The 12,787-nt window shown below is 43.3% G+C and overlaps 1 protein-coding gene across 6 annotated transcripts in view; it reads right to left on the reverse strand.

Annotated features, from left to right (window-relative positions):
- The window catches only part of zmynd11 (zinc finger, MYND-type containing 11), a 37,252-nt gene extending 31,131 nt beyond the window's left edge, over positions 1–6,121 (reverse strand). For all 6 annotated transcript variants that reach the window (XM_015956023.3, XM_015956022.3, XM_015956021.3 and 3 more), the window contains exon 1: positions 5,910–6,121. The gene's annotated coding sequence lies outside the window, so the exon portion shown is untranslated. The remainder of the gene's footprint in view (positions 1–5,909) is intronic.
- Positions 6,122–12,787: the final 6,666 nt, after the last annotated feature.

A 12,787-nucleotide genomic window follows, 5' to 3' on the forward strand; every position in this document is an offset into this window, starting at 1 on the left:
TTTATTTGAGACTCGCCAAACGGCATTGAATTCACAGATAAAAAAGATGTGGGTTCAACTTTCATTTTGGAACAATTTTTCAAGCAAGGGAAGGGAATGATCTGAGCATGCAAGAGGACTGACCCATCATAAACCTTTGTCGGCTGTGCTGAAGAGAAAGGTACAGAACCAAATTATTTCATTAATTAGCTGCGCGTTCTCCTGTCCTCTGTCCTCCGGGCCACACACACACACAAACACACACATACACAAGGGACTGTCTCAGCTGTTATTTTCGTTAAGGAGTGTGCACGTACAGCATGCGCGCCTCGTGCACGAGCCTACTATTGAAGCTGCCGTTACGCTTTTGGCCTGAGGGGGCAATCGCGAGCATAAAAATTCAAAACTCTGTAAAGTCCCTTTAAAGGTTGAATATGGAACACAAACACCAAAGCGAAATCTAGTATGTGTGGGTTGTAGTTGCAACAATAGAAAAAGGTTTTCAGCCATCGGGATGCCACGTTCGCTGCCGATACACGAAGTGACCAGCCAGCACCATGTCCAGTGACGAATTGTACAGGGTAAGGATTAATTTCTATTAATAAGTTAATTTTACAACAGTATTTAACATTAGAACATCTTCTGGGCTCAGAAGCAGCTGCTTGACTTTAGGGCTGCAACAAACGATTATTTGGATAATCGATGAATCGGATGGGGTCTCGACACGATTAATCGATTAATCGGATTACATGGGGAAATTTTTAAAAACTGCTAGGGAAACGTTATTTCTCTCCTTCCTTCACTTTATTTAACACAACATTATTAGAAAACAGTTCAATAGCAGAAAAACAACATGCCATCACCTAAATTGTCTTATAAGGTGTATAGACAGAGACCCTAAGCTACATCTATCTGTGACCTAAAATGCTTGGTCCAAGTTAAACAGCTTAAGGGCAACTCTCATCTGTTTTGTTTGATCTCATCTGTTGACATTTATTATAACTGGGGATATCAAACAATTAATTTTTAAATGTAATTAAACATAGGCTGTGAATTAATCAAAATTGATCACTATTTCCAAAAATGACTGAAAAAATACCAAATAAAACAAAAGTAAATGAATGCCATCCTCCTTGTGATGATGCCCTGGGCAACTGCCATAGTCACATCAAGAAATGCTGCTGATCATTCCAATGATCCCAAATAGACTCACATTAGGCCACATGAAAGCAACTGAACCCAAAAATATATTAACCAGTATATAACTGCACTCTCACACAACACACCTGCAGCAACAGTTAGGACTCCTCCCTCCCTTTTAAAAGCGTTTTCGCTTCTGAGGACACTGTGGTTGTAAAGCCACATGCTAGTAGTCTGGCCCCGGTGTGATCAACCAGTTTCTGCGGGAATGTGACGGCGGAACCAGGGCCAGATTAACACTTTGTTGTACCCTGGGCAACAATATTCAAGGGCTCCATCATCACGACCCAAGGATCACCATAATATGGTCACATACAGAATATTTTACTGTAATATGCAGTAAATATACTCAATACTTGAATGCCTGACAACACGTAACCCGCCCAGAGTAACCTTTGACCCACCTCGTGTGGACTGACCAATGAGGAGAGGGTCTTAACTTGAGGCCCTCTCTTCATTGGTCAGTCTGCATGAGACTGACTCTCAACTGACGTTCAGTCATAGGCAGCGAAGCGTCTCTGTGCAGCGCAAAAGTCCAGGTGGACAGTTTGTTTAATACAGGGTGACCATATTTCCATTTCCAAACAAGAGGACAGGGGATCTGTGCCTATGACGTCACACTATGGCAACGCCACACAAACCATGTTGGGACCCATTTTTTGTAAGAACTAAATTAATATCAGATTCTGCCAATAAAAGGGCTCTAAAACAATTCATATGTAAATATTTTGCATATTTATTGCAAAATCTCATTTTTCTGCTTTAGTGCTGCAACAAGGTTTTATTAATAATAAATTATTATACCTTTTGTTTTACTACAGCATCGGTAAGCTTCCTGTGCACAGATTATTAAGGATGCTTGTTTCAGCTATGAGATTAGACGATAGGATCAATGAAAAAATAAGTTGTCCCACACTCAATGGAAACTTTCAGAGAATCCACAAATAGTGGCTTTCAAATGGTTTTGTTACTTTTTACAAGTTTGGAAAAGAAGCAGATGAGACAGCATGTCTGATAATTTAGTTTTTCATCTGATAATATTAGAACATGTCAGTAATGTCTGAGGGGCTTTTATAAACACTGTATAACTAACACTACTGGAGAGGGTATGAATTACACAGAGGCTTCTGGGGAGCCCAGTTATGGGGGGGGGGGGGCATTTTGCCTTGGCCCCCAAAATGTCTTGAAACGGCCCTGGGTGTGTGTGACTGAGTTTTGAAGGTGATCTGAATTGTATCAGATGTATAAATATGACATGTGTATAACTTATTGTTTTTTACTGGTAAAAACGTGTAGTGGAGATAAATCTACCTACATTTTACTTTTCAACACTTTGTTTTGTTTTCTTGTTTTTATTTAACTATGTTCCTGTCCTGTCCGTCTCTCATCTTCCTGCATCTCCTCTTAATTCTCCAGACAATCTGTTGCCTGGATTCTTACCTTTTCACCTCATCAGTTACTTTTGAGCAGATCAAAGGGATCTCCTGACCGCAAACCGCAGAGCACGTTTTCGATGCTGCGTGAGGTGACATCACCACAGCACAGGTGATGAGCTCCGCAGTAGCGCGCTTCAGGCACAAATAAGACAGAAAAGAGAGAACATGTGCAGACATGAACGATTGTGTGCTAATTATAGTTTTTTGGTTGCGCCACTTTGAGAATGGACCGTGCGCTGGAAGCAGCTGCCTGGATCGCTGCGCAACAATGCGCTGTGCCGCTCTCTGCTCAAAAGAGTCCAAAAATGATATAATATAGAAAACTTTTTTCCGGCTCTCCTGGATGTGTAGGATATCCAGCTCCCCCATAATTCGATCCCTGCTCCTGGATGAAAAGCCGGACATTTTCATCAATACAAGAACCCGCAGTCCAGACGCCCGGACAGTGAGTGAAAAGTGGACATGTCCGGGGAAAACGGAACGTACGGTCACCATAGTCCTCATAAAGCGGGAAATTATAGATACAGTATTTTGCTCGTGCCCTGGGCCCTTTAGAGTTCGTGGGCCCTGGGCAATTGCCCAGTTAATCCGGCCTCGGGCGGAACCGGTTCGCAGCAGCGCAAGTCTGCCGGCTCTCCCTCGCTGCCGGTACCGGCTCTCCCTTGCGCTGATCTGACTTGCTCTGGTCTGGAAGAGTTGTGCGACACAACGAATCGATGACGCAATTCGTTGCCAACGCTTTTAGTAATCGATTTTCATCGAATTTATCGATTCGTTGTTGCAGCCCTACTTGACTTGTCTAGTCGGTCCTTTACCACAGTGCCAGCCTTGTTGTGTCGTGTTTGGCAACCCAAATTGTGCCCCCCTATTGGCTGGTAAATGTAAACATAAACCCAATACCGTGTCCATCAAAATAAAAAAATATTTTTTAATTAAATTATAGCTTTTACAGGAAATAGTGTACCTTCATTCTGCACACCTAAATGCCCAGTGGAGGTATATTTTTTTAAATGAATCTGTTTATTACATTGTTCCATATACCTTTAAAGTAAAGATTTACTCATATTGCTCCAAAAATATTAAGAGTAATTACCTTTAATAATTATCCATGTCTAAAAAAGGAAAAACGTTGAAACATTTTATTACCCATCAATAATCAATTTTTCTTCAGCCATAATTTATCTGACAATGCCAAATTTTGAAAAGGAAAACTCTTAGACCTTCAATGATGCTTACCCTTTACTGTGGTGCACAAGGCTGACCTAAACTGATATCTTAAGAAATTTAAATCCAATTTCATGAACCTTCCTCTAAACCATCCGTGAAATCCAAGATGTCACTTCCATAAATCTCAGCCAAAAGCTAAACATAAAAATACTTTAAGCTCTCACACTAGGATAGTGAGCTCAGTGGGGATATTCTGCAGTGGCAGATGTCAAAAGGGGATAACTCATCTTAATACTTTGTGCATACATATGAACATTAGTGACAACTGAGGGCCAAAGGAAAAATATTTGTCCAAAAGGTAAAACCAGTTAAAATATTAAAATCTAAAACAAAACTAAAATGATACTCAGAAGCAAATGATGAGTTAATTTAGCACAGGCTTCAAAATAATAACAGTTTTTAATTGACTTTGTTGATAACATCATGGAACTTTTGGTTTGATGTATTATTAAATAAAGCTGCCAGCAGTAATTGTTTGACACTGTTAACAAGTTTAGAAGAATTTTACAAATTAACACTATTTTTTGTTTTTATTTAAAACCAGAATTGGGAAAAAATTTAAAGTCTAGAGAGGATTTACAGATCAAGAACACAAACGTGGATTTTTTAATGAATGAATTTTAAGACGCTGACCAGAACACTCAAGTCAAAAGAATTTGGGACCCAAACCATTACATGGGGCTTTGAGATGATCTTCAGATGTCAAATTAAATTAGATTTAAAATCCTTGCTAGTTGCTTATTTTCTGTCCCAGTTGTAACAAGAGAACAGTTAGATAAATGAGATATGTATCATGCTTGTTGAAGCTCTTGATGTTGTCCTAATGTGTTTTTGTTTTATACATTTTTGTATACATCATGTAAAGTTAAGCTCACATTACTCAGATTTTGTGGTCTGGAAGCAAAAACGTTTAGAAAATATCAAAGGTCCAGACGTTTCGCAAAGGAATGTTACAATCATCTCAATTGTGAATTGTTAAAAGAGTTGTTGAGCAAAAATAATCTGAAAGCGGACGTTAAACTAAAGTTTTAAAGAAGAATACAACAATAACTATATGTGGTGACGTTTCTTTGGGCAATGCTAGCACCAATATTCAGTGTCACAAGCAATAAGTGTAAATGAGGGCCACCTGTGCCAAAAATACCCAGGCAGCAGGTCCCCTCCTCCTCAACATCTCCCACCACCATGCTGTGCTATGCTGGCATATCAACACAATCACTGCAAATATGTCCCATTACATTAAGATAAAATGACCACCTAGATAAATCAGGACAAGAACCTTTAGGGAAACAAGCCAGCACAAGTTGATGAGGCTCTACTGCCGTCGTTGTAAACAAAGAGACGGCAAGAACTCTAAATAACATCTCTGCTTAGGTCCAAGCCAAATGGAAAGTTACACAAAAGAAAAGTGATTAAACCAAATTTGTCAGGTTTGGACCGCAGCGTTCCCTTAAATGTTGGCCTCACACTGACCATTAACCCGTTAGTAACGAACATGGGAATTACATTTGCATCAAGCACGGATTTATGTTGCTATAAACCACGTTGGTAGCATTGTGGCTAGGAGATTGAACTTTTAATATGAATAAAATTCCTAATTATGATATTTTGCAACAAAGAAGAGCTAAGGAGGCCATTAACGAGCTAGCAGCTAGCTGGCTTTGTCACGAGCAACTCGTTTCTACTTTTCTTACTAATTTGAACCAACTCATTTTAGAGAATCTATACAGTGTGATATTAACTGATAAAATTATGCTAATGTTAAATTAGCAAACGTGATTTTATATTTGTTAGCGAAGCTAGCCAACTGATAGGTAGCATGCTTAGCATGTGACGCTAACAAACTTATTGGAGAACAGAGACCGTTTTAACAACAAAGCTGAAGGAATGGTCATACTTAAAGCTACAAATTAATCACGGTCTATCCTTACAAAACATGTAACTTGGTAACAAGTCACTGGTGTGTGGAGACGCGGTGTTCACAATCCACATTCACGACATTAGCAACGGGAGCTAACGATGCTAACGCCTGTAGCTGTTGAGCTATTTTCCTGATAATAAACTCACCTTCACCACAGTGGCAGGGACGCACGACGTAGCAGAAAATCCCAAAATGACAGGGGTCCAGGCGGCTTAGAGTAATATTTCCCGAGCTCCAAGGTGGGTATTGTGGTTTGTGCCCAGCTTGCCACCGCCACAGCAGCGCTGGGAATGAGAGGTAAACACAGACAGGCGGGCGGTGCGGAGCAGGTGAGCCGCCAGGGGAGCTCTAGTGGTGGAATCCGACAAAATGCAGCCTTCAGGTGGCGATTCACAGGGGCGAAGCGGCAGTTTTACGGGTCGGACGTATTACTACTACTACTATTACTAATAATAATAATAACTAGAAAATTCATGAAGAAAATTTGAAAGGCATCTGCCCGCTGACACTAGATAGTGGACACGTCTCTTCAATAACATTTAAAGATCATTTTCAAAAAGTATAGACGACAAATCAGAACAGGATATGTCACAACAAATAATTCTCACCAATAAACTAAAGAAAAAAAAGACTATTTAGGTTCAACACTAGAAGTCCCAAAAATTTCAACATCCCCCCTGAAGTCCTGAAGCAGGGTCAAAAGACCCACACTGATGACTCTGATAGCTCCAATTAGCATCCCTTCATTTGTAAATGTGGCCATTGCCAGAGGGATCAGCAGGGGGGAGGAGAGATGAATTCCACACAAAAGTCACATGATGTTGTGCTGCATTATCCTAGCCTGGCAAGCCAGACTAAATAAATGTATTATTTATGTATGTATGTATTTCTTTGCAAAGCAGTTTCGAGAAATGAGCCAAACTAATTGAAAAAAAAAACTGTAAATCAACTTAAACTTGTTCAGAAGTTGGTTCAAAATGACTGAGTGTAAACTGCTCCGCCCATCCCCCCAGCTGCATTTTGTGCAGGGCCCCTGAGCAACAGCTACAGAAATTTGCATGTAGCCTTTCGTGCTGTGGAGGATAAATAGGTGACTGCTTCACCTATTTAATTGACAAGAAACAAAATGCAAAGGAGGCTAACCACTCAACAGGCATTGGAACTGATCGTGAGCAAGGCCAACCCTTGTGATGCAGATGGAGAAGACAACCAGATTCGGACTCTGAGCTATCTTCGGGTTAGATTTCTCAAACTACCTATTTTCATTTCCTTGCTATCTCTTTTTATTTAGAACCAAACAAAAAGTTAATTTAAAATTGTTTATCTTGCAGATGAGGAGATCCTCTACCAAAAAAGAGAGCTTGGTTGGGGAGTGAGCTGACAGAGACCTCAAAAGATGGCACTGTGTGGTGTGAAAAACAAGTGGGGACATGTCTCCATATACCTCATACCTTACGCCACAGCTGGAGAGCAATGGCTAAGGCCAAACGATGTATCCGGAGTTGACTTCAGAGCTTCCTCTGTTTTATCACTCTTAACATGCTTCAAACCATTCAAGAATGGACTACTCAGCATGCACGTCACACGGAGCAGGTGGACTGGTTCTTGGATCTCCCTGAACTAATGGCATTTATTGCAGCCATTATCTTGCGGGGGGGTGACCAAGGTTCCATCACTACGTGACAGCTGGTCAGCAAACCTGGCAAACCCAAGGATCATTGCAACTATGGCCCGAAACCACTTCAAGACATCAGGCGACACTTACGCTTTGATGACATGTTCACACGCAGTGAGCAAGCGGAGACCAATATGTTTGCTGCAATCTCCGATGTGTGGGGATCGTTTGTCACCAACTGCATCGCATCCTACAACCCTGGTCAACACATCACTATTGATGAACAGCTTTTCCCATCAAAAACTCGCTGCTGTTTCCTACAATACATTGCAACAAAACCGAACAAGTTTGGCATCAAGTTTTGGGTGGCTTGTGTAGTGAAATAGAGTGATGTAACAATCTAGAGTTGTATTTTAATATACGGTAAGTAGATCACTTGTTATAATCAGAAGAATAGGTTGTTTTTATCATCAGGGAGTTCATTTAACACTCTGTATTGACCTTGAGACAAGAAAATAGAGAGTTGGGATCGTTTAAGAATTTTATTATAAATTCTACAATCTATCAGGACTAACTCTGTGTTGTTTGGAAATGAATGTGATGTTCGATGTGTGTGTGTGTGTGTGGTTGGTTCAGACTCCTTAGGCTGACGTCATTGAATCTGGTAGTCTGATGACTAGATATCACGAGGCTTATAAAGTGATGACATGAGCTGCTATTTTGCCGTGTACGTACCCAGTGGGGGCCTCCCAGGTAGATCAGGAAATGCCAGGTCTGAAGACCTCGGATGTGCGCTGGAGCTGGTCGAAACAGCGATCGCAGCGTTTCAAAGCCAGTCTGAAGGGTCGACCCAGGTAACAATCGTCAGCGTCAGCAGGTGCTCTTATTTTGAAAGGATGTCGTCTGGTTGTTAAACGACAAAAATCTCCAACTTCACAGTTCTTAGTTTAAAGAAGAAAACACATCTGGCCAGGCTGTGCTTCTCTTTGGGATGACGGTGAATAGAACTGAAGTCAAAATGGAACTGAGCTTAAAATGGCGTTGCCTTGTTTTATATCTCTGAATTGTTGATAAGTTTTAGTAAAGCGGATTGGACACTTTAAGTCAACAAGCCAGATTCTCTTGCGGCAGCCAAAAGCTCTGATTGGTTGGAACAATGTGTCATGCATTTCTATGGAGATGAGGGTCAGTCTGTCTGTGCAGTAGTCCTGTTTTCATTAAACACATAAATCATGACATCTTTATTCCACAGATCATTCACTTGATTATTATTGATCAACATATGTTTCGAATAGCTTTAATCACAAATTAAGTACTTTGATTATTGAAAAGCGTTCTTCTTCTCCTTCTGGCTCTTCTCCTGGAATGTAAACAGTCTGAGGAACACCCGACCTTGGCGTTTTCTACACGGGTGTTACTGTGTACAGGGGCAGCTGTGTGGAGCAGAAAATTATGAAGTTCATAACGTTACATATCCCCCCTTTTCAAGGTCAATGTGGTCCTTCAAGAGACCACTTGGTCGTTGAACAAACCCAAGTTATGAAGAATCTTGACAACAGAACAGGATGCGATCCCAAGGGAACAGCCATCTGTGGTGAGGTACGAACCCCACGCCGAAGAACAGTCTCGCATATTCCTCAGGAAGAACACAAGTCAGCAGGTTATTAATTATTCCCCATGGAAGCCATAAACGAAGCAACAGCAACTTTATTTCCTCACGGGCAATAAAGCAAAGCAGGAGCAAATTTTGTACGTATCCTCGAACAGGGTAGTATTCCAATTAAAAATCGATCGTTGTATCCGCAGGCAGGGTAATATTCCAAATAAAAATTGAACTTTGAAAGAGTACTTATCGTAATCCACAAAAAGGGAAGAGCAGTTGACAGTAATCCCAACGAATGAGGTGTCCCAGCAGCCATGCCGGAACCACAGTCGTCCAAGGCCAACGAGCCGGAGCACCCCCCAGGAGTAGTCGATGCAGATGACGAGTCACGGATCCACCCCCAGGAAGCAGGATCCTCACAAGCTCAGCAGAGGAAAGAGAGCACAGTGCAGGCACTTCAATGTAGACACGACAAAATTGCCTTTCATGTCATCAAAAAAAATTAAAAACCTAACTCTATTAGTGCCTTTTGTACTATGTGTTAGTTTTATGTGTAATTACCCATTAAGTGAAGAAATGGATGCAGCCCTGTCTGTGTTAGGTGCAAAAAGGATGATGCGAGAAGCAGAAAAATGAAAGAAACCCTAACTGGTATCAGTGAAACCTCACTGGAAATACACGCTGTCAGGACAGAGGCAAAATTGTTTGTAGCCCTGTGAGATAAATCAAAGAATTGATAATCACAAACATAATATTCACTCTTAAATCAACTGGTCAAAGGCACTATAAAAAAACAGAAATGTAAATCAGTACTAAAATGTAAATAAGCGGTTAGTAATCATGTTCATGTTAATGTACCCCTAAGGAATTATGATTAGTAAAGATAAAAAAACAAAATTTTTGGACAACAGTACTATGTGGCCTAACCCACTCACTGTTACCTGGCCGTTTACCTGACTCCAGGAGCCCACAGCACGTCCGTCTCAACACACCTTAAGTCTGCACGTGACGTATAACAGGAAAGACAACCATGCACACTCACAAACAAACAAATTTGTGTCATCAGAGATAGAAATCTGTGGAACCAACGAGTCTGGTAACCGGGATCCTCCACCTTCTACATTGCAGATGCCGGCGGAGGAGGAGGATGAGGAGAGGAACTCACCGTCCCCGGCGCAGCTGCCTGGGCTGGCGGTCTATCGCGACGCGGTTCCAAGGACCGAGCCAGGCGTCCATTAACATCATCGAGCGATGTTCCCATCAGTTTCAATTCGGCGGAGAACCGACGGTTTTGGGAAATGAACATAGCCCAAATTAAGCAGATGTTTACGCCTATAATGAATATCACCACAGAGTCAGCGGAGGACCAGGAGTAAGACACCGGTCGAAACCGAAGGTCGGGATCCGACGACAGCTCACGCAAAACTTTGTTCACCACACCCACGCGAACCACAGTCACGATCAAGTGAATGATTGGTTGGAACAATGTGTCATGCGTTTCTATGGAGATGAGGGTCAGTCTGTCTGTGCAGTAGTCCTGTTTTCATTAAACACATAAATCATGACATCTTTATTCCACAGATCATTCACTTGATTATTATTGATCAACATATGTTTCGAATAGCTTTAATCACAAATTAAGTACTTTGATTATTGAAAAGCGTTCTTCTTCTCCTTCTGGCTCTTCTCCTGGAATGTAAACAGTCTGAGGAACACCCGACCTTGGCGTTTTCTACACGGGTGTTACTGTGTACAGGGGCAGCTGTGTGGAGCTGAAAATTATGAAGTTCATAACGTTACACTTGCGACTTGAAATCAAAGTACATCTGCAATGTCCTCCCGTATCTTGGCAAGGACCCTAGTCGTCCCAGTGGGGAGAAACAGTCTGAGAGTGTAGTGATGAGGCTAGTGGAACCATTCATGGACAAGGGCAGAACTGTAACCACGGACAATTTCTTTACATCACTGTCACTTGTGCAACGACTGCTTAGCTGGAAAACCACTATCCTCAGCACAGTCAACAAAAGTTGCCGGGAAATTCCTCAATCCGCTAGACAGATGGACGGCACTGAATTCACCACTCAGGTGTTTTCAACCACTGGCGCCACACTGACAGTGTATGCGCCCAAATGGAAGAAGGCTGTGTACGTTCTCAGCAGCTTGCACAGCAAGGTTGAGACTGAAGATACCACCAAAAGGAAGCCAAACACAGTCACACAAAATAACAGAACAAAGTGCGGTGTGGATGTGATGGACCAAATGGTGCGGGAGTACAGCGTGCGTGCAGGAACACGGAGATGGCCAGTCACCGTGTTCTACAACATGATTGACATGGCAGCACTGAATGCACACGTGCTTTATCAGGCATGCATTGGGGTGCAGGAGAGACGGGTGAACTTCCTGGTTGAGCTTGCAAAAGAGTTGGGTGACAGTCATGTGAGTGAGAAGAAGGCATGCAAGGAGAAACTGCTTTGGCAAAAACCTTCCACACCCAGCCCTGGCAAAAGGGCAAAGTGTCAGGTCAACCATCGTTGCACAAACAATTGTGCAACTGTGAGATGTGTTGACTGCTACAAATATACACGTGGCAAATGTACCAGAGTCATACCCTGGCAGTGCCAGGTATGTTCCGACAGTGCAGACTGATGCACTCACTCACTCACACGCACGCACGCGCGCGCACACACACACACACACACACGCAGCCCCCCCACTGCAGCTTAGTGTAAATATGTGTGAAATTTTTTTATTCCTTGTACTTTTTGAATAATTTTTATGACAAAAATAAAGAGCATGGAAACAAATAACAGTTGCTCTTTTGCTCGAAGAAGTCTGTGAACACCTCCTCAAATGGCATGGATGGCGGTGATGCCGGCATGGGAGGTGTGGCTGCCTGCGAGGGGGCATTGCGGTTACAGTCTGCGCATCGCTCCCTGGTCAACTGGATGTCGTTAGACATCCCAGGCCAGTATACGATGGAGCAGGCCAGTCATTCCATTGCCGACTTGCCCTGATGGGCGGCGTGGAGGTGCTGAAGTACCGCACGATGAAGGGACGTGGGGACAATGACGCGGTCACAGTACAGCAGGACCCCATCTTGCGCATACACTGACTCACAGACCTTAGACAGGTCGGCCAGTGCCGGGTCCTTTGGGTCAATACTGCCCCCGTCTTCAATGAGGTGCAAGAGGTGGGAGAGGCATGCATCCGCGGCCGTCTCCTGTGCGAGGAGTGGCCATGCGACGCTGAAAATGGACGCCATATGCACGATTCCTCGCTATCGGTCACATTCCATGCGCCCATGCCGCGGCCCTCATCAGAGCCAGAGGGCAAGGGATACCTGGAGGCTGCGTCTGCAGCGCAGTTGCTCTTGCCAGGCAAGTGTACAATGTCAAAGCGCCATGGGAGTGTGCGCTGTTTGAGCCTGAACAGGCGAGAGTTAGTTATCTCATCCAATGTCCGGTCCCCAAGGATCTTCACCAGGGGCTTATGGTCGGGGACCACGACCAGGTTGTCGTACCCCTGCGTGAAGTATCTGGTCTGCTCCAGACCCCATGCTACAGCCAAGGCCTCCCCCTCAATAGCGGCGTATTGCCGCTCAGCGGAGGAGAGAAAGCGTGAGCCGGCCAGAGTAATTTTCCATCCAGCCGGACAGCAGCCAGGGACACCAGAGCTGCAGGTGCAGTGCTGCTGGAGGAGGAGGTATCCAATGCCGCGCCTGGACCAGTCTGGGCGGAGGCAAGTGCGCCTCTCCATGTTGTAGATCTCTACGCCTGCCCGGACAGAGTCCACGATGGCCAGCTTGG

Source organism: Nothobranchius furzeri, chromosome 11 (genome assembly GCF_043380555.1).
Source record: "Nothobranchius furzeri strain GRZ-AD chromosome 11, NfurGRZ-RIMD1, whole genome shotgun sequence".
NCBI classification, from domain to species: Eukaryota; Metazoa; Chordata; class Actinopteri; order Cyprinodontiformes; family Nothobranchiidae; genus Nothobranchius; species Nothobranchius furzeri.